Genomic DNA, 22,661 nt, shown 5'->3' with positions numbered 1-22,661 from the left:
CCAAAAGAAAATTAAAATCGTCGCTGCGGGGGATCAAACTCGCGGGAATACTCACCCCTCTACAACGACGACTTTCGAAAAATGTAATATTTGTTAACATACCAGATTTTATCAATCGCCGTTACAAAAAGTAATCCAATTTTGAATCCGATTAAAATTGTCAAAACAAGATTAAACTTGTTGTTTCGGATCGAACTCAAGTCACTCGAGTGACAAGCAGGAATGCTCACTCATGTACTACAACGACCTCTGGAACATAATAACAAGAGCAACAAGTGGAAGTACTCACCACCGTACCACTACAACGACCTCTGAAAACATATTCTTTGTTAACACAAGATTTCATAAACCATATTTTAGGAAAAGCCATCCAGTTCCAGTTCTGACTTTCATCAAACTACCGTTGTTGGGGGATCGAACCCAAACTACCGGCACGACACGTTCGCCGCTGTCCACCGTTAAAACTACCACGAAAAATAAAATTAAAATCGCCGTTGCCGGGGATCGAAATCGGGTCACCTGCGTGACAGGCAGGAATACTCACCACTATACTACAACGACTCATATAAAACAAACTGTTTGTTCACGCTCCAGATTTTACCAATCGTCTTTAGAGAAAGTGACCCATTGTGAACGCTCTCGATTTTATCGATCGGAGATTCGGAACAAGTAATCCAATTTCAAGCCCAGTGAAAATTGTCAAAAGAAAATTAAACTTATTATTGTCGGGGTTCAAACTCAGGTCTGTCGAGTGACAAGCGGGAATGATCACTACCGTATTACATCGACCTCTGAAAAATATATTATTTGTCAACACACGAGAGAGAAAGGAATGCAATTCCTAATTTTGTTGTTGGGGAACAAACCCAAATCATCCGGTTCACCACTACCGAATTTCGAGTTCAATTAAAACTATCCAAAATAAAATTAAAATCGTCGGTGCGGGGGATCAAACTCGCGGGAATACTCACCCCTCTACAACGACGACTTTCGAAAAATGTAATATTTGTTAACATACCAGATTTTATCAATCGCCGTTACAAAAAGTAATCCAATTTTGAATCCGATTAAAATTGTCAAAACAAGATTAAACTTGTTGTTTCGGATCGAACTCAGGTCACTCGAGTGACAAGCAGGAATGCTCACCCATGTACTACAACGACCTCTGGAACATAAGAACTCGAGCAACAAGTGGAAGTACTCACCACCGTACCACTACAACGACCTCTAAAAACATAATCTTTGTTAACACACAAGATTTCATAAACCATATTTTAGGAAAAGCCATCCAGTTCCAGTTCTGACTTTCATCAAACTACCGTTGTTGGGGGATCGAACCCAAACTACCGGCACGACACGTTCGCCGCTTTCCACCGTTAAAACTACCACGAAAAATAAAATTAAAATCGCCGTTGCTGGGGATCGAACCCGGGTCACCTACGTGACAGGCAGGAATACTCACCACTATACTACAACGACTCATAAAAAACAAACTGTTTGTTCACGCTCCAGATTTTACCAATCGTCTTTAGAGAAAGTGACCCATTGTGAACGCTCTCGATTTTATCGATCGGAGATTCGGAACAAGTAATCCAATTTCAAGCCCAGTGAAAATTGTCAAAAGAAAATTAAACTTATTATTGTCGGGGCTCAAACTCATCTCTCTCGAGTGACAAGCGGGAATGATCACTACCGTATTACATCGACCTCTAAAAAATATATTATTTGTCAACACACGAGAGAAAAAGGAATGCAATTCAGAATTTCGTTGTTGGGGAACAAACCCAAATCATCCGGTTCACCACTACCGAATTTCGAGTTCAATTAAAACTATCCAAAAGAAAATTAAAATCGTCGCTGCGGGGGATCAAACTCGCGGGAATACTCACCCCTCTACAACGACGACTTTCGAAAAATGTAATATTTGTTAACATACCAGATTTTATCAATCGCCGTTACAAAAAGTAATCCAATTTTGAATCCGATTAAAATTTTCAAAGCAAGATTAAACTTGTTGTTTCGGATCGAACTCAAGTCACTCGAGTGACAAGCAAGAATGCTCACCCATGTACTACAACGACCTCTGGAACATAATAACTCGAGCAACAAGTGGAAGTACTCACCACCGTATCACTACAACGACATCTGAAAACATATTCTTTGTTAACACAAGATTTCATAAACCATATTTTAGTAAAAGCCATCCAGTTCCAGTTCTGACTTTCATCAAACTACCGTTGTTGGGGGATCGAACCCAAACTACCGGCACGACACGTTCGCCGCTGTCCACCGTTAAAACTACCACGAAAAATAAAATTAAAATCGCCGTTGCCGGGGATCGAACTCGGGTCACCTGCGTGACAGGCAGGAATACTCACCACTATACTACAACGACTCATAAAAAACAAACTGTTTGTTCACGCTCCAGATTTTACCAATCGTCTTTAGAGAAAGTGACCCATTGTGAACACTCTCGATTTTATCGATCAGAGATTCGGAACAAGTAATCCAATTTCAAGCCCCGTGAAAATTGTCAAAAGAAAATTAAACTTATTATTGTCGGGGTTCAAACTCAGGTCTCTCGAGTGACAAGCGGGAATGATCACTACCGTATTACATCGACCTCTGAAAAATATATTATTTGTCAACACACGAGAGAAAAAGGAATGCAATTCCGAATTTCGTTGTTGGGGAACAAACCCAAATCATCCGGTTCACCACTACCGAATTTCGAGTTCAATTAAAACTATCCAAAAGAAAATTAAAATCGTCGCTGCGGGGGATCAAACTCGCGGGAATACTCACCCCTCTACAACGACGACTTTCGAAAAATGTAATATTTGTTAACATACCAGATTTTATCAATCGCCGTTACAAAAAGTAATCCAATTTTGAATCCGATTAAAATTTTCAAAGCAAGATTAAACTTGTTGTTTCGGATCGAACTCAAGTCACTCGAGTGACAAGCAAGAATGCTCACCCATGTACTACAACGACCTCTGGAACATAATAACTCGAGCAACAAGTGGAAGTACTCACCACCGTATCACTACAACGACATCTGAAAACATATTCTTTGTTAACACAAGATTTCATAAACCATATTTTAGTAAAAGCCATCCAGTTCCAGTTCTGACTTTCATCAAACTACCGTTGTTGGGGGATCGAACCCAAACTACCGGCACGACACGTTCGCCGCTGTCCACCGTTAAAACTACCACGAAAAATAAAATTAAAATCGCCGTTGCCGGGGATCGAACTCGGGTCACCTGCGTGACAGGCAGGAATACTCACCACTATACTACAACGACTCATAAAAAACAAACTGTTTGTTCACGCTCCAGATTTTACCAATCGTCTTTAGAGAAAGTGACCCATTGTGAACACTCTCGATTTTATCGATCAGAGATTCGGAACAAGTAATCCAATTTCAAGCCCCGTGAAAATTGTCAAAAGAAAATTAAACTTATTATTGTCGGGGTTCAAACTCAGGTCTCTCGAGTGACAAACGGGAATGATCACTACCGTATTACATCGACCTCTGAAAAATATATTATTTGTCAACACACGAGAGAAAAAGGAATACAATTCCGAATTTCGTTGTTGGGGAACAAACCCAAATCATCCGGTTCACCACTATCGAATTTCGAGTTCAATTAAAACTATCAAAAAGAAAATTAAAATCGTCGCTGCGGGGGATCAAACTCGCGGGAATACTCACCCCTCTACAACGACGACTTTCGAAAAATGTAATATTTGTTAACATACCAGATTTTATCAATCGCCGTTATAAAAAGTAATCCAATTTTTTATCCGATTAAAATTGTCAAAACAAGATTAAACTTGTTGTTTCGGATCGAACTCAGGTCACTCGAGTGACAAGCAACAATGCTCACCCATGTACTACAACGACCTGTGGAACATAATAACTCGAGCAACAAGCGGAAGCACTTACCACCGTACCACTACAACGACCTCTGAAAACATATTATTCGTTAACACAAGATTTCATAAACCATATTTTAGGAAAAGCCATCCAGTTCCAGTTTCGACTTTCGTCAAACTACCGCTGTTGGGGTATCGAACCCAAACTACCAGCACGACAGGTTCGCCGCTGTCCACCGTTAAAACTACCACAAAAAATAAAATTAAAATCGCCGTTGCAGGGGATCGAACCCGGGTCACCTGCGTGAAAGGCAGGAATACTCACCACTATACTACAAGGACCCATAAAAAACGAACTGTTTGTTCACTCTCCAGATTTTACCAATCGTCTTTAGAGAAAGTGACCCAATGTTAACGCTCTCGATTTTATCGATCGGAGATTTGGAACAAGTAATCCTATTTCAAGCCCAGTGAAAATTGCCAAAAGAAAATTAAACTTATTATTGTCGGGGTTCAAACTCAGATCTCTCGAGTGACAAGCGGGAATGATCACTAACGTATTACATCGACCTCTGAAAAATATATTATTTGTCAACACACGAGAGAAAAAGGAATGCAATTCCGAATTTCGTTGTTGGGGAACAAACCCAAATCATCCGGTTCACCACTACTGAATTTCGAGTTCAATTAAAACTATCCAAAAGAAAATTAAAATCGTCGCTGCGGGGGATCAAACTCGCGGGAATACTCACCCTCTACAACGACGACTTTCGAAAAATGTAATATTTGTTAACATACCAGATTTTATCAATCGCCGTTACAAAAAGTAATCCAATTTTGAATCCGATTAAAATTGTCAAAACAAGATTAAACTTGTTGTTTCGGATCGAACTCAGGTCACTCGAGTGACAAGCAGGAATGCTCACCCATGTACTACAACGACCTCTTTAACATAATAACTCGAGCAACAAGCGGAAGCACTTACCACCGTACCACTACAACGACCTCTGAAAACATATTATTCGTTAACACACAAGATTTCATAAACCATATTTTAGGAAAAGCCATCCAGTTCCAGTTTCGACTTTCGTCAAACTACCGCTGTTGGGGTATCGAACCCAAACTACCAGCACGACAGGTTCGCCGCTGTCCACCGTTAAAACTACCACAAAAAATAAAATTAAAATCGTCGTTGTCGGGGATCGAACCCGGGTCACCTGCGTGACAGGCAGGAATACTCACCACTATACAACAACGACTCATAAAAAACGAACAGTTTGTTCACGCTCCAGATTTTACCAATCGTCTTTAGAAAAAGTGACCCATTGTTAACGTTCTCGATTTTATCGATCGAAGATTTGGAACAAGTAATCCAATTTGAAATCTAGTGAAAATTGTCAAAAGAAAATTAAACTTATTATTGTCGGGGTTCAAACTCAGGTCTCTCGAGTGACAAGCGGGAATGATCACTACCGTATTACATCGACCTCTGAAAAATATATTATTTGTCAACACACGAGAGAAAAAGGAATGCAATTCCGAATTTCGTTGTTGGGGAACAAACCCAAATCATCCGGTTCACCACTACTGAATTTCGAGTTCAATTAAAACTATCCAAAAGAAAATTAAAATCGTCGCTGCGGGGGATCAAACTCGCGGGAATACTCACCCTCTACAACGACGACTTTCGAAAAATGTAATATTTGTTAACATACCAGATTTTATCAATCGCCGTTACAAAAAGTAATCCAATTTTGAATCCGATTAAAATTGTCAAAACAAGATTAAACTTGTTGTTTCGGATCGAACTCAGGTCACTCGAGTGACAAGCAGGAATGCTCACCCATGTACTACAACGACCTCTGGAACATAATAACTCGAGCAACAAGCGGAAGCACTTACCACCGTACCACTACAACGACCTCTGAAAACATATTATTCGTTAACACACAAGATTTCATAAACCATATTTTAGGAAAAGCCATCCAGTTCCAGTTTCGACTTTCGTCAAACTACCGCTGTTGGGGTATCGAACCCAAACTACCAGCACGACAGGTTCGCCGCTGTCCACCGTTAAAACTACCACAAAAAATAAAATTAAAATCGTCGTTGTCGGGGATCGAACCCGGGTCACCTGCGTGACAGGCAGGAATACTCACCACTATACAACAACGACTCATAAAAAACGAACAGTTTGTTCACGCTCCAGATTTTACCAATCGTCTTTAGAAAAAGTGACCCATTGTTAACGTTCTCGATTTTATCGATCGAAGATTTGGAACAAGTAATCCAATTTGAAATCTAGTGAAAATTGTCAAAAGAAAATTAAACTTATTATTGTCGGGGTTCAAACTCAGGTCTCTCGAGTGACAAGCGGGAATGATCACTACCGTATTACATCGACCTCTGAAAAATATATTATTTGTCAACACACGACAGAAAAAGGAATGCAATTCCGAATTTCGTTGTTGGGGAACAAACCCAATCATCTCGTTCACCACTACCGAATTTCGACTTGAACGAAAACTATCCAAATGAAAATTAAAAACGTCCTTGCGGGGGATCAAACTCGCGGGAATACTCACCACTCTACAACGACGACTTTCAAAAAATGTAATATTTGTGAACACACCAGATTTTATTAATGGTGGTTACAAAAATTTTGCAAAATAGATAAACTAAATACCGACAAATAATCTAACTACTCAAAAGAAACTATCTTTATTTAACTATTTTTTACATAATCAAATTCTTCTAATAGTGATTAAATTTGCATGGTCCCTTCTAATGGGTCATGGATAGAGACTGTGGCTAGTATATAGGGGAGACTCATATTTAAATTTCTAGTCTTAGGTTAGAATAGGTTTTTTTTTTGCATTTCATCCTTTTAATTATTTTGTATTTATTTTTATTTTTTCTAAATTTAAGTATTTCGTATTTAAACACATAAAACCGTGACTGTGTTTTTTAGAGAAGTGGACGTTTTAAATGTTTTCGAGATTTATATTATAGATGAGGTTTTCTTTTAAGAGTTATAATTTAAGGTCGTTAGAATTGATATCAGAGCTCTAGGTTTCAGATTTTGTGGACTACTTTACGCTGTATAGAATAGCCTACGATGTAGGCTTGACACGTTCCATGGTCACAACGTCGATGCTTTGTCACCATCAGATATGTCTTGCATAAGACAAGAAAATAGAAACATTTTTTAAGGCCCCCCTGTAAGGGGGACGGAGGCATTGCAACTCTGAGACCGTAGCACAAGCCTTGTGCTACTATATTTTTCATATAAAAAGGAATCACAACTCTGAAACCCCTTGCGCTACAGCATTTTTCATATAAAGGTAGGATGGAGGCATTGCAACTTTGAAACCCCTTGTGCTACTACATTTTTCATATAAATGCAGGACAAATGCATCGGAACTCTGAGACCATGGCATAAGTCTTGTGCTACTACATTTTTCATATAAAGGCAGGGTGCCCCTGTAAAGCTAATGGAGGCATTGCAACTTTAGGATAAGTAAAAATTTAGGGTCGTTACATGAGCTATTCCGATAATTTTCTTTACACATTATCTTTATTTTAATAGTAAATTTAGTGGGTGTTTGAATAGTTGATAGTTTCTTCTACGGAGAAACTATAAATACCTTCCAATTATTAGGTAGAAGGCAGATTTGATGAATGAAATTTAGCTCTAAAATTGAGACTTTCACCCTTGGAAATTTGAGCATCATTTTGTCATTTCTAAGTTTCATGCACTTCTTGTGGTAGATTGCATCTGAGTTATTCAATAAAGTCTTGATCAAGTTCGATGGTTGAATGGCTCAATTTAGAACAAGGTTCCAAATATCTTTGATCTTAAGAGGTAATATTATTCTAGCCATCTCTCGGTTGATCCGAATTTTGTATGAGAAGGTGTTAATTTCTTTGTGTAAAGGGTTCTTGCTTCAACAAAAGCTTGGAATGTTGGGTTGAGGATTAGGGTTGTCTTATCTCCTTTCTTGGTCAAGAATTAGCTCAAGTTAGAAAAACTCTACACCAAGTTCTTCACGCAACTTCTAAAATGATTCTGCCTGCAACCTGTAACCTGCAACCTGCGTACGACCTGCGCCCGCTCTATAACCAGAAACAAACCTATAAACCCATGGCCCAATCCCAGCTTGACCCAAAACCCAATAATCAACCTAGTAGCCCAAACTCATCTATGGCCCAGCCCGCGACCAACGCCACGCCGCGTACCTGTAGTCAACGACCCGTAAGCCAACAAGAATCGCGACGCAAACAAGAACTTCGACCCACGCCTCGACTTGAGATGTCAGCGTTGTCGTGTCCGGCTCAGATATTGGCACATGTCAAGTTGCAGTGCAAGCAGCCCTTCGGCTTGACTGGATTGGACGGTGCAACGGTGGCTATTCGGCTCGATTTTCCAATTTTTGCCTGATTTCCACCGTTTCACTCTCTCGGACCTGTTTTCGACCTCGATTAAGGTAATTGAGGTCATTTTAGAGCTGTATTTCACATTATTAATTGGATTTTTAATTTAATTATGAAATACTAATAGAAAGTGACGAACAATGTGATAGGAAACAAACCCGGGTAACTTTTGTAGCAGCGAGGAACGGGAGCTTACGTTTAGCATAATTAAGGAGAACTCCAACTAAGACTAACCAAGTAAGTGGTCTTACTATAAGATAAGCTAGAAATTGTATGTGTTACAATTTATGATGTATGAGTTGTATCGTAGGATGTCGTATACTAGTATATGATGATGTATGAGTATATGAAGTATGAGTATATGGTGACGTATGGGTTATGATGCTTGATAATGTGCGTAATATATATATTTCGATGAATGACATACTTGATGTGCTTGATGCAGTATATGGCAATATGATGATTATGATGATTGCATGACGTTTGTCTTAATATGTTGATATTTTTCATATTAAGCATGATATATGATGATGAGTCTCATATTGCATCATGTCGATAGACCGACATAGGACACAACCCTAAGAGCATGAAAATGATATTAATATAAATGAGCTTGTGTTACTTAATGTAACATAGAGATGATACTAGAGGGTCGTGTCATTAGAGATTATAAGATGGAAACTAGAGGCCTCATGCATGTTATTTGTTCATAAGCGGGATACTTCCTCAGAGATGATGAGTGTGGACGCGCACGGTATGATAATAAGGGTATTCATGGATAGCATGACACTAAGGGGTTCCGTTGACCTCCGGACGTCGCTATAGATTAGCTTAATTAGAGAGGGTCCAGGCGCGTGCGAGCCCCCTGGAGATTCACACTTGCAAATGTGGGTCGTGTGTAGGGAAGTACTATACATCCATATTAGTTTGAGACTAGAGGCCACCCCTAGAGAACAGAGATAGGTCCGAAGAGCATGATTGCATGTGTTTGTTAGGTTTTGACACAAGAATAACTAAGTTAGAAACCTAAACAATTGGAGTTTGAAATGATCATATGATTGAAGAGTTTTACCAATAACTAGAAATAGAAACTAACCAGTTCCAAAATAGTTAAACTAAATACCTAAAAATACTCTACCTATAAAAAGTAAAATCTTTGTTTAACTATTTTTTCCATTGACATAATCAAATTCTTCTAACAATCCCTCCTTGAACTTATTCTTCTTTGTCAAGAATGAGTTCTAGAAAAACTCTGCACACCAAGTTGTTCATGCAACTTCTGAAATGCTTCTAATTTTAGAGGCTTTGTCAAGAAATTAGCAAGATGATTTCAGGTAGCATAAATAATAAATCAACGGTTCCTTCTTTTGTAAGATCTTGAAGAAAGTGAAATGTTACTCTTATGTGTTTGGAACGTCTATGTAGAACTGAATTTTTGGATAGCTTAATAGTTGAAGTATTACCCCAAATTAGCTTTGTTTCTTCTATTTGAGAGTGACTACTCTCTTTGAGTTTCCTCCTCATCCAAATAGCTTGACATGCACAGGCACTAGAAGCAACAAACTCAGTTTCTGTGGTTGATAAGGTGACTATAGGCTGTTATGAGAAAACCAAGCTACTCCTCCTCCACTCATCATAAACACATACCCTAAAGTACTCTTGCTATCTTCCATGTCTCTTCCATAGTCACTATCAGCCAATCCAATTAAATCACTAACTCCTTCCTTTTTTTAAAATACACCATAATCTACCATACCTTTTAAGTACCTTAAAACCCTTTTAGGAAAATTTTGTTGTGTTGGACATGTCATAAAACGACTAATCAAACTTACAACAAACATGAGATTAGGACGAGTAGCTGTAAGATACATTAGACTTCTCACTATTTGTTTATAAAGTTACATATACTTTTGCACCATTTTCATCTTTGCCAATTTTTTGTTCTGGAACAATGGTATTACAAACAAAATTGTAATTCTCTATGCTAAATCGATTTAAAACTTCAGCAGCATACTTATTTTTGACATATAAAAACACCATCTAATCTTACCTCTATTTTAAGAAAAAAATCTCATCTGACTTAAGTCATTCATATCAAAAAAAAATTCATGGAACGTTTAAAACTCCTCCAATAATTCTTCATCGTCTCCGGTAAATAAAAGTTCATCAACATAAATGCTTACAATAAGAATTTTACCTCCCTTCCTCTTGATGAAGAGTATCTGCTCACTGGAACTACTTTTAAATCCTTCCTTGATGAAGTAGGATTCTATTGGACTAAACTAGGTTCTAGGTGCATAAAGAGTCTTTTGGAGTTTGGACACCATCTCCTCACTTCCCTTCTTTTCATAGCCTTTTGGTTGTTCAACAAAAATATCTACTTTTAACTTGCCACATATCCCTTCTTTTCATAGACTTTTGGTTGTTCAACAAAAATATCTACTTTTAACTTGCCACATAAAAAAGCTGATTTGACATCTAACTGATAGAGTTTCCAATCTTTTTGGGCTGCAAAAGAAAATAGGTGTGTACACTTCCATATAATCAATTCCATGCTCTTGTGTGTAACCTTTTACAACGACTCTTGCTTTGTATTTATCAACTTTTCTAGACTCATTTAGCTTGGTCTTATAAATCCATTTTACTCCTATGTTCTTTGCTCCAGCCGATAGAACCACCAAGTTCCATGTTTGATTTTTTTCAATGGATTTGATTTCTTCATCCATAGCCAATCTCCATTTTGGGCTTTTGGGCTTTTGACAGATTCCTCAAAATTCATAGAATTCTGAAATCATCAACAAACTCATATTTTCTTCACCCTCTTCAGATAAGCCTTCACCAGAGTTATAATCTCCTAACCATAAAGGTAGATGTCGATTTCTCCCCTCCCTTATTGTCAAATACGGTGCAATAGCTACTGAAAAATTATTTTCAGCAACTGGTTCAATTGTTTCAGCAACTGGTTCAGTCGTTTCTTTTGTAATTTCCTCTTTTTTGTTTTTAGCAACTGATTCAATTGTTTCAGCAGCTAGTTCAGTCGTTTCCTCTGTGATTTCTCCTTCTCCATCTATGTTCTTATCAATCTCAATATTTTCCCCCGTCCAATTTTGTTTCACCTTAAAAAAATTTCAACCCCATTCATGATCTTCTTCGAAAGCTGCATTACGACTTACTATAATTTTATTTGTAGTTGGATCAAACATTCTATAGCCTTTGGATTCGTTGCAGACTCAAAATAAAACACATGTTACACTTTATTTTCTAGTTTACTTTTCTTGGCATCTGAAATATGAACATGTCCGACATATCCAAAAACTCTTAAATAATCTACTAATGGTTTCACTCTGCTCCAAGCCTCTTCTCGTGTCATGTCTTTTAATTCTAGAGTGGGTGATCGAATCAAAATGTGAATCGTCCACCTGCCTGCTTCAAAGAAGAAAATTTTAGGCACTTTCTTCTCTGTCACCATAGCTCTTACCAAGTTCATAACAGTGCGATTTTTGCGTTCGGCCACTCCATTTTGTTGTGGGGTATAAGGTTGTGGTCAATTGTCTTTTCGCTCCATGTTGTTAGCAAAAATCATTGAGTTCTGCAGAGTTGAATTCTCCTCCTCTATTTGTCCTTAAACATTTTATAGGCACTCAAATTTCCTTTTCATCATTGTTTTGAAACATTTGAGAATTGTCCTCCTCTATTTGTCCTTAAACATTTTATAGGCATTCCAATTTCCTTTTCCACCATTGTTTTGAAAATTTGAAATGACAAAATGTTTCTAATTTCTCTACAAGAAAATAACTCCATGCCTTCCTTGAAAAATCATTTATACGGCCCAACAAGTACTTTTTCTGGCCACTCCAAGCTGGTGAAATTGGACCACATAAATCTGCATGAACAAGACCCAATTTTTCAGTTGCTCTCCATTTACCCATTTTTGGAAATGGAGTCCAATGTTACTTGTCTTTCACACATGCCTCATAGGTGGTGTTTGGAGCTACAATTTGCAGCAGGCCTTTCACCCATGTTTTTGTGATTCAAGGTGCACAAGCCTTTGTAGCCGAGATGACCATAATGATGGTGCCAAAGTGTTGACTGATTCGTATTTGAAGCTTCGAGGCATCTTCCATCATTTGTTGTGGTAGATGGTTTAGTACGCAAAATAAACAGCCGATTTGCGCTCATAATTGACTATGCAATTTTTCCTTTTTGTGGATGATAAATGCTACATACACCATCTTTGAATAGCATTACTACTCTTTTTCATGTAGTTGTTTAAGGCTCAAGAGATTATTTTTGAGTTCAGGTACCCAATACACATTACTAATAGTGTAATGAACCCCATGCAAAGTTAATTTTACTACACCCTTTCCCGTAACTCTCATACTTGTGTTATTTCCATGCGTGACAAGTTGGGAAAATGTCTTGTCTAAGCTTGAAAACATACTTTCACTTGCACACATATGGTGTGAGCAACTAAAATCTAAGAACCAAGCATTACTTCTTTTTGTTTCATGTCTTTCCATATGAGCCATTAACAACATTTCATCCTCATCTTCTAGCATTACTTCTTTTTGTTTCATGTCTTTCCATATGAGCCATTAACAACATTTCATCCTCATCTTCTAGCATTGCATAATTCAATTCCTTATTCTTCCATATGAGCCATTAACAACATTTCATCCTCATCTTCTAGCATTGCATAATTCAATTCCTTATTCTTCTTTGGATATTCATATTGAAAATGACTAAGTCATGACACCCATAACATTTAACAGTTGTTTTGTTGAAAGTTGATCTTCCTCTTCCGCGTCCTCTGCCCATGTAAGTTCCTTTTCCTCTATTACTTATTTCCGTTTGACCTTCAACTTTTAGAAGTTGCTCCTCTCCATTAATGCTGGATCTTCAAAAATTTTGTTCATGCATCACCAACAAACTTTTTAATTCATCAATGGACATGTTATCAGTATCTTTAGATTCCTCAATGGATACTACAACATAAGTAAATTTTTTAGTCAGGGTATGCATAATGTTTTCTACAATTTTCTTGTCAAGCATAACTTCTCCATTGCTTCTCATCTTATCGGAGATTATCATCACTCTTGCAAAATAATCTGTGATACTTTCATCCTTCTCATCTCTAGGATCTCAAATTCTCTCCTTAATGCATTAGGAAGAAATTTCTTCACTTTTTGGTTTGCACCAAATTTTTGGTTCATTGAGTCTCAAACAATCTTGGCTGTACGACAATCCAAGATTTGTTCAAAGATAGTACGATCAATTGTCTGGAAGAGGTAATTCTTTAATTGGTGATCTTTGAGTCTAGCATCATCAAGGTGGCCCTTTTGTGCCTCAGTCAACATTGTTCCTTCCTCTGGTTCGAAGAAACTAATCTTTACCACACTCCATAAACCCTTTGCTTTGAACAAATTTTCCATCAGCTTACTCTAATGATCATAGTGACGATCAAAGTGAGGGATCTTCGTTAAAGTTTTGTCTTCACTCATACTCTCTCTATTTGATCACTCAAAAATTGCTACTCTACAAAGCCTAGTGGTGGCTCTGATACCAATTGTTAGGTTGTGACAGAAACATAAACAAATGGAGTTTCAATTGATGATATTATTGAATATTGAACTTGGCTTTTATAGCTTTACAAATAATCATAAATAGAAACTAACCACAAATCTTGCAAGATAGTTAAACTAAATACCGAAAAATACTCTAACTATCCAAAAGAAACAAATCTTTATTTAACTATTTTTGACATAATCAAATTATTCTAACAGTGTTTACATTTGCATGGCCACTTATAGTTGGTCAAGAATAGAGACTGTGACAAGTAAATAAGGTAGACTCATATTTAAATTATTCTGTATTTGTTTTTATTTTTTCTAAATTTAAGTATTTCGTATTTAAACACGTAAACCATGACTGCATTTTCCAGAGAAGAGGACGTTTTAAATGTTTTCGAGATTTATATTATAGATGATGTTTTCTTTTAAGAGTTATAATTTAGGGTCATTACAATTGGTATCAGAGCTCTAGGTTTTAGATTTTGTAGACTACCTTACGATGTAGGCTTGACATGTTCCATGGTCCCAACGTATATGCTTTGTCACCGTCAGGTATGCCTTGCATAAGATAAGAAAAGAGAAACGTTTTTTAAGGCAACCCTGTAAGGAGGACGGAGGCATTGCAACTCTAAGACCGTGGCACAGGTCTTGTGATAGTACATTTTTCATATAAAGGTTTCATATAAAGATTAAAGAGATTGATGTACAATTGAAAATAATGAAAGCATTCAAAGATATAAAGACTATTCAATCAATTCTAAAATAAAAAATAAAAAAAAAATAGGGATTTGAATTTCTAATTTTATCTTTCTTTTTATTCCTACTCCGAGTTTTATAACATTATATCATAATATAGAACAAAACATTATATCATAATATAGAACAAAACATGTAAAGATCCGTCATTACAGGTGCCTACAAGCAACGAAAGTTCATAAAAGAGAAGAGGAGAGGTCCATAGAGAGAGAGGGAGAGAAAAAAAGAAGAGAAAAGAGGTTAGAAACGTCACGGTGAGGAGAGAGAAAATCGTGCAATGAGTCGGGCGAAGAAGAAAAGATCTGTCGGATCTAGGTTGGACTTGATCCAAACTCGATGCCCAGCACGTAAGCCTGCGACCCAAAATTCGTTGGCCCAGCAGCTAGAGGCTGGTCAAGCCTGCGACCCGCATACAACCTGTGCCCACTCTACAACCCAAAACAAACCTATAAACCTGAGGATCAATCCCAGCTCGACCCAAAACCCAATAATCAACCTAGTAGCCCAAACTCATCTGCGGCCCAGCTCGCGAACCGAAGCCCAGCTGCACACCTGCAGTCGATGACCCGCGAAACAACAAGAATCGCGATCCAAACAAGAACTTTGACCCGTGCCTTGACCCGAGATGTCTGCGTTGTCATGTCTTGCTAGATGTCGTCACATGTCAAGCTGCAGTGCAAGCAGCCCTTCTACTTGAGCGAATTGGATGGCACATCAGCAGCTATTCGGCTCGATTTTCTAATTTTTCCTGATTTCTACTGTTTCGACTCTCTCGGACCTGTTTTCGACCCCGATTAAGGTAACTGAGGTTGTTTTAGAGCCGTATTTCACATTATTAATTGAATTTTAATTTAATTGTGAAATACTAATAGAAAGTGACAAACAGTGTGATAGGAAACAAACCCTGGCGACTTTTGGAGCAGTGAGGAACGAGAGCATACATTTAGCATAATTAGGGAGAACTCCAACTAAGGCTAACCAAGTAAGTGGTCTTACTATAAGATAAATTAGAAATTGTATGTGCTACAATTTATGATGTATGAGTTGTATCGTCGGATGTCGTATACTAGTATATGATAATGTATGAGTATATGGTGAAGTATGAGTATATGGTGATGTATGAGTCATGATGTTTGATGATTTGCGTAATATATATATTTCAATGAATGACGTACTTGATATGCTTGATGCAATTTATGGCAATATGATGATTATGATGATTGCATGACGTTTGTCTTAATATGTTGATATTTTTCATATTAAGCATGATATATGATGATGAGTGTCATATTGCATCATGTCGATAGACCGACGTATGACACAACCCGAAGAGCATGAAAATGATATTAATATAAATATCCAATGAGCATGTGTTACTTAATGTAACAAAGAGATGGGACTAAAGGGTTGTGCCATTAGAGATTATAAGAGTGAAACTAGATGCCTCATGCATGTTGTTTGTTCATAAGCATAGGGAAACTTCCCCAGAGACGATGAGTGCGGACGTGCACAGTATGATAATAAGGGTATTTATGGAGAGAATGACACCAAGGTGTTCCGCTGACCTCCAGACGTCGCTATAGATTAGCTTAATCAAAGAGGGTCCAGGGGTGTGCGAGCCCCCTAAGAATTCACACTTACACGTATAGGTCGTGTGTAGGGAAGTACTATACATCCATATTAGTCCAAGATTGGAGGCCACCCCTAAAGAACAGAGATAAGTTCGAAGAGCATGATTGCATGTATTTGTTAGGTTTTGACGGAAGAATAACTAAACTAGAAACATAAACAATTGGAGTTTCAAGTGATAGATATTAATGAATACTGAAATTGGCTTTATAGCTTTACAAGTAACGAGAAATAGAAAGTAACCACAGATGTTGCAAAATTTTAATCTAAATACCTAAAAATACTCTAATATAAAAAAGAAACCGTCTTTATTAACTATTTTTGACATAATCAAATTCTTCTGGCAATCCCACCCTTAACTTATTCTTCTTTGTCAAGAATGAGCTCAAGTTAGAAAAACTCTACACCAAGTTCTTCACCCAACTTCTAAAATGATTCTGATTTTAGAGGCTTTGTCAACAAATCAGCAAGTTTATTTTATGTACCACAACATAATAAATTAACCGATCCTTCTTTCGTAAGATCTCTAAGAAAGCGAAATCTTACTCTTATGTGTTTGAAACGTCTATGTAGAACTGAATTTTTGGATAACTTAATAATTGAAATATTATCACACATTAGCTTTGTTTCTTCTATTTGAGAGTGACTGATCTCTTTGAGTATCCTCCTCATCCAAACAACTTAACATGCACAGGCACTAGAAGCAACAAACTCAGCTTCTGTGGTTGATAAGGTGACTATAGGCTGCTCATGAGAAGACGGCACTAGAAGCAACAAACTCAGCTTCTGTGGTTGATAAGGTGACTATAGGCTGCTCATGAGAAGACTAAGCTACTGCTCCTCCACTCATCATAAACACATAGCCTGAAGACTATAGGCTGCTCATGAGAAGACTAAGCTACTGCTCCTCCACTCATCATAAACACATAGCCTGAAGTACTCTTGCTATCATCCATGTCTTTGGCATAGCCACTATGAGTAAATCCAATTAAATCACTAACTCCTCCCTTTCTATAAATACACCATAATCTACCCTACCTTTCGAGTACCTTAAAACCATTTTAGTTTTTACAAAATGTTGTCGTGTTGGACATGTCATAAAACGAATAATCAAACTTACAACAAACATGAGATTAAGACGAGTAGCTGTGAGATACATCAAACTTCCCACTATTTGTTTATACAAAGTTACATCTACTTTTGCACCATTTTCATCATTGCCAACTTTTGTCCTTAAATAAAACTTCACCAGCATAATTTTTTGACATATAAAAATACCATCTAATCTTACCTCTATTCCAAGAAAAAATTTCATCTGACCTAAGTCAGTCATATCAAATCTTTTCTTCATGGAAGGTTTAAACTCCAATAATTCTTCATGATCTCCAATAAGTAAAAGATCATCAACATAAATGCTTACAATAAGAATTTTACCTCCCTTCCTCTTGATGAAGAGTGTCAGCTCACTGAAACTGCTTTTGAATCTTTGCTTGATGTAGTAGGATTCTATTCGACTAAACCAGGTCTAGGTTGCTTGTTTTAATCCATAAAGAGCCTTTTAGAGTTTGTTCACGGTCTCCTCACTTCCCTTATTCTCATAGCCTTTTGGTTGTTAACAAAAATATCTTCTTTTAACTCGCCATATAAAAAAACTTATTTGACATCTAACTGACAGAGTGTCCAACCTTTTTGGGCTACAAAAGCAATGATCATTCTCACAGTATCTTTTCTGGCCACAGGTGCATATACTTCCATAAAATCAATTTCATGCTCTTGCGTGTAACCTTTTACAACCAATCTTGCTTTGTATTTATCAACTTCTCCAAACTCATTTAGCCTTGTCTTATAAATCCATTTCACTCCTATTTTCATTGCTCTAGCGATAAAACCACCAAGTTCCATGTTTGATTTTTTTCAATGGATTTGATTTCCTCATTCATAGCCAATCTCCATTTTGGGCTTTTGACAGCTTCCTCAAAATTCACAAGATCTGAAATCATCAACAATGCCATATTTTCTTCATCCTCTTCAGATAAGCCTTCACCTGAATTATAATCTACTAACCATATAGGTGGATGTCGATTACTCCCTTCCCTTATTGTCAAATATGGTGCAATAGCTAATGGATAATTTTTTTTAGCAACTGGTTCAGTCGTTTCTTACATGATTTCCCCTTCTTCATTTTCAGCAACTGGTTCAATTGTTTCAGCAACCAGTTCAGTCGTTTCCTCCGTGATTTCTCCTTCTTCGGCTATGTTCTTATAAATTTCAATATTTCCCACTCCAATTTTGTTTCACCTTAAAAAAAAAAATCAATCCCATTCACGATCTTCTTCGAAAGCTACATTACGACTTTTTATAATTTTATTTGTAGTTGGATCAATCATTTTATAGCCTTTGGATTCGCTACTGACTCTAAATAAAACATGTTACACTTTATTTTCAAGTTTGCTTCTCTTGGCATCTGGAATATTAACATGTCCACACATCCAAAAACTCTGAAATAATCTACCAATGGTTTCACTCTGTTCCAAGCCTCTTCTGGTGTCATGCCTTTTTTGCAAGGGTGGATTATCGATTCAAAATGTAAATCGTCCATCTGACTGCTTCAGGCAAGAAATTTTTAGACACTTTCTTCTTTGTCAACATAGCTCTTACCAAGTTCATAACAGTACAATTTTTGCGTTCGACCACTCCATTTTGCTGTGGGGTGTAGGCTGTGGTCAATTGTCTCTTCACTCCCTGTTGTTGGCAAAAATCGTTGAATTCTCCTCCTCTATTAGTCCTTAAAATTTTTATAGACATTCCCCTTTCTTTTTCCACCATTGTTTTGAAACATTTGAAATGATAAAATGTTTCTGATTTTTCTACAAGAAAATAACTCCATGCCTTCTTTCAAAAATCATCTATAAAGCACAAGTACTTTTATGGTCACTTGAAGTTGGTGAAATTGGACCACATAAATCTACATGAACAAGACCCAATTTTTCCATTGCTCTCTATTTACCCATTTTTAGAAATGGAGTCCAATGTTTCTTGCCTTTCATACATGCCTCACAGGTGGTGTTTGGAGCTACAATTTGCGGCAGGCCTTTCACCATGTTTTTGTGTTTCAAGGTGCACAAGCCTTTATAGCCGAGACGAGCATAACGATGGTGCCAAAGTGTTGACTCATCCATATTTGAAACTTGGAGACATCTTCCTTCATTTGTTGTGGTAGATGGTTCAGTACGCAAAATAAACAGCCGATTTGCACTCATAATTGACTCTGCTATTTTTTCTTTTTCTGGATGATAAATACTACATACACCATCTTTGAACAACACTACTACTCCTTTTTCATGTAGTTGTCCAACACTCAAGAGATTAATTTTGAGTTCAAGTACCCAATACACATTACTAATAGTGTAACAAACCCCATGCAAAGTTAATTTTACTACACCATTCCGTAACTTTCATACTTTTTTTATTTACAAGCTTGACATTTTGGGAAAAGGTCTTGTTAAGCTTGAAAACATACCTTCACTTGCACACATATGGTGTGAGCAACCAGAATTTAAGAACCAAGCATCACTCCTTTCTGTTTCATGTACTTCCATATGAGCCATTAATGACACTTCATCCTCTTCTTCTAGCCCTGCATAATTCAATTCCTTATTCTTCTTTGGACATTCATATTGAAAATGACCTAAGTCATGACACCTATAACATTCAACAGTTGCTTTATTGAAAGTTGATCTTCCTCTTCCGCGTCCTCTTGCCCCTGTAAGTTCCTCTTCCTCTGATACTTATTTCCATTTGACCTTTGACTTTTAGAAGTTGCTCCTCTTCATTAATGCTGGATCTTCCAATTTTGTTCATGCACCACTAGGAAACTTTTTAATTCATCAATGGATATGTTATCAATATCTTTGGATTATTCAACGGATACTACAACATAAGTAAATTTTTCAATTAGGGTATGCATAATTTTTTCTACAATTTTCTTTTCAGGCATATCTTCTCCATTGCTTCTCATCTTATTGGAGATTATCATCACTCTTCCAAAATAATTTTTGATACTTTCATCCTTCTTCATCTCTAGGATCTCAAATTTTCTCCTTAATGCATTAAGAATAGATTTCTTCACTTTTTGGTTTCCACCAAATTTTTGCTTCATTGTGTCCCAAACAATCTTGGCTACGCAATGATCCAAAATTTGTTCAAAGACAGTACGATCAATTGCCTGGAAATGGTGATGCTTTACTTGGTGATCTTTGAGTCTAGCATCATCAAGGTGGCCCTTTTGTGCCTCAGTCAGNAAGTTCGAAGAGCATGATTGCATGTATTTGTTAGGTTTTGACGGAAGAATAACTAAACTAGAAACATAAACAATTGGAGTTTCAAGTGATAGATATTAATGAATACTGAAATTGGCTTTATAGCTTTACAAGTAACGAGAAATAGAAAGTAACCACAGATGTTGCAAAATTTTAATCTAAATACCTAAAAATACTCTAATATAAAAAAGAAACCGTCTTTATTAACTATTTTTGACATAATCAAATTCTTCTGGCAATCCCACCCTTAACTTATTCTTCTTTGTCAAGAATGAGCTCAAGTTAGAAAAACTCTACACCAAGTTCTTCACCCAACTTCTAAAATGATTCTGATTTTAGAGGCTTTGTCAACAAATCAGCAAGTTTATTTTATGTACCACAACATAATAAATTAACCGATCCTTCTTTCGTAAGATCTCTAAGAAAGCGAAATCTTACTCTTATGTGTTTGAAACGTCTATGTAGAACTGAATTTTTGGATAACTTAATAATTGAAATATTATCACACATTAGCTTTGTTTCTTCTATTTGAGAGTGACTGATCTCTTTGAGTATCCTCCTCATCCAAACAACTTAACATGCACAGGCACTAGAAGCAACAAACTCAGCTTCTGTGGTTGATAAGGTGACTATAGGCTGCTCATGAGAAGACTAAGCTACTGCTCCTCCACTCATCATAAACACATAGCCTGAAGTACTCTTGCTATCATCCATGTCTTTGGCATAGCCACTATGAGTAAATCCAATTAAATCACCAACTCCTCCCTTTCTATAAATACACCATAATCTACCCTACCTTTCGAGTACCTTAAAACCATTTTAGTTTTTACAAAATGTTGTCGTGTTGGACATGTCATAAAACGAATAATCAAACTTACAACAAACATGAGATTAAGACGAGTAGCTGTGAGATACATCAAACTTCCCACTATTTGTTTATACAAAGTTACATCTACTTTTGCACCATTTTCATCATTGCCAACTTTTGTCCTTAAATAAAACTTCACCAGCATAATTTTTTGACATATAAAAATACCATCTAATCTTACCTCTATTCCAAGAAAAAATTTCATCTGACCTAAGTCAGTCATATCAAATCTTTTCTTCATGGAAGGTTTAAACTCCAATAATTCTTCATGATCTCCAATAAGTAAAAGATCATCAACATAAATGCTTACAATAAGAATTTTACCTCCCTTCCTCTTGATGAAGAGTGTCAGCTCACTGAAACTGCTTTTGAATCTTTGCTTGATGTAGTAGGATTCTATTCGACTAAACCAGGTCTAGGTTGCTTGTTTTAATCCATAAAGAGCCTTTTAGAGTTTGTTCACGGTCTCCTCACTTCCCTTATTCTCATAGCCTTTTGGTTGTTAACAAAAATATCTTCTTTTAACTCGCCATATAAAAAAACTTATTTGACATCTAACTGACAGAGTGTCCAACCTTTTTGGGCTACAAAAGCAATGATCATTCTCACAGTATCTTTTCTGGCCACAGGTGCATATACTTCCATAAAATCAATTTCATGCTCTTGCGTGTAACCTTTTACAACCAATCTTGCTTTGTATTTATCAACTTCTCCAAACTCATTTAGCCTTGTCTTATAAATCCATTTCACTCCTATTTTCATTGCTCTAGCGATAAAACCACCAAGTTCCATGTTTGATTTTTTTCAATGGATTTGATTTCCTCATTCATAGCCAATCTCCATTTTGGGCTTTTGACAGCTTCCTCAAAATTCACAAGATCTGAAATCATCAACAATGCCATATTTTCTTCATCCTCTTCAGATAAGCCTTCACCTGAATTATAATCTACTAACCATATAGGTGGATGTCGATTACTCCCTTCCCTTATTGTCAAATATGGTGCAATAGCTAATGGATAATTTTTTTTAGCAACTGGTTCAGTCGTTTCTTACATGATTTCCCCTTCTTCATTTTCAGCAACTGGTTCAATTGTTTCAGCAACCAGTTCAGTCGTTTCCTCCGTGATTTCTCCTTCTTCGGCTATGTTCTTATAAATTTCAATATTTCCCACTCCAATTTTGTTTCACCTTAAAAAAAAA

The 22,661-nt window shown here is 36.9% G+C and overlaps 7 non-coding genes across 7 annotated transcripts; all 7 read right to left on the bottom strand.

Moving 5' to 3' along the window:
* Positions 1 to 489: 489 nt before the first annotated feature.
* On the bottom strand, positions 490 to 561 carry TRNAD-GUC. The gene has a single exon. It is a non-coding gene; the product is annotated as a tRNA-Asp (tRNA).
* An 846-nt stretch (positions 562 to 1,407) lies between these two features.
* Positions 1,408 to 1,479, bottom strand: TRNAD-GUC. Its single transcript has one exon. It is a non-coding gene; the product is annotated as a tRNA-Asp (tRNA).
* An 844-nt stretch (positions 1,480 to 2,323) lies between these two features.
* On the bottom strand, positions 2,324 to 2,395 carry TRNAD-GUC. Its single transcript has one exon. It is a non-coding gene; the product is annotated as a tRNA-Asp (tRNA).
* An 844-nt stretch (positions 2,396 to 3,239) lies between these two features.
* TRNAD-GUC lies at positions 3,240 to 3,311 on the bottom strand. Its single transcript has one exon. It is a non-coding gene; the product is annotated as a tRNA-Asp (tRNA).
* An 844-nt stretch (positions 3,312 to 4,155) lies between these two features.
* Positions 4,156 to 4,227, bottom strand: TRNAE-UUC. Its single transcript has one exon. It is a non-coding gene; the product is annotated as a tRNA-Glu (tRNA).
* Positions 4,228 to 5,072: 845 nt separating this feature from the next.
* On the bottom strand, positions 5,073 to 5,144 carry TRNAD-GUC. The gene has a single exon. It is a non-coding gene; the product is annotated as a tRNA-Asp (tRNA).
* Positions 5,145 to 5,989: 845 nt separating this feature from the next.
* On the bottom strand, positions 5,990 to 6,061 carry TRNAD-GUC. Its single transcript has one exon. It is a non-coding gene; the product is annotated as a tRNA-Asp (tRNA).
* Positions 6,062 to 22,661: the final 16,600 nt, after the last annotated feature.

The sequence above is a fragment of the Cucurbita moschata genome, unplaced genomic scaffold (genome assembly GCF_002738365.1).
Source record: "Cucurbita moschata cultivar Rifu unplaced genomic scaffold, Cmos_1.0 Cmo_Scf00091, whole genome shotgun sequence".
Lineage (NCBI taxonomy): Eukaryota > Viridiplantae > Streptophyta > Magnoliopsida > Cucurbitales > Cucurbitaceae > Cucurbita > Cucurbita moschata.
The sequence above is the reverse complement of the archived record's forward strand: the minus strand, read 5'-3'. Positions and strand labels throughout refer to the sequence as shown.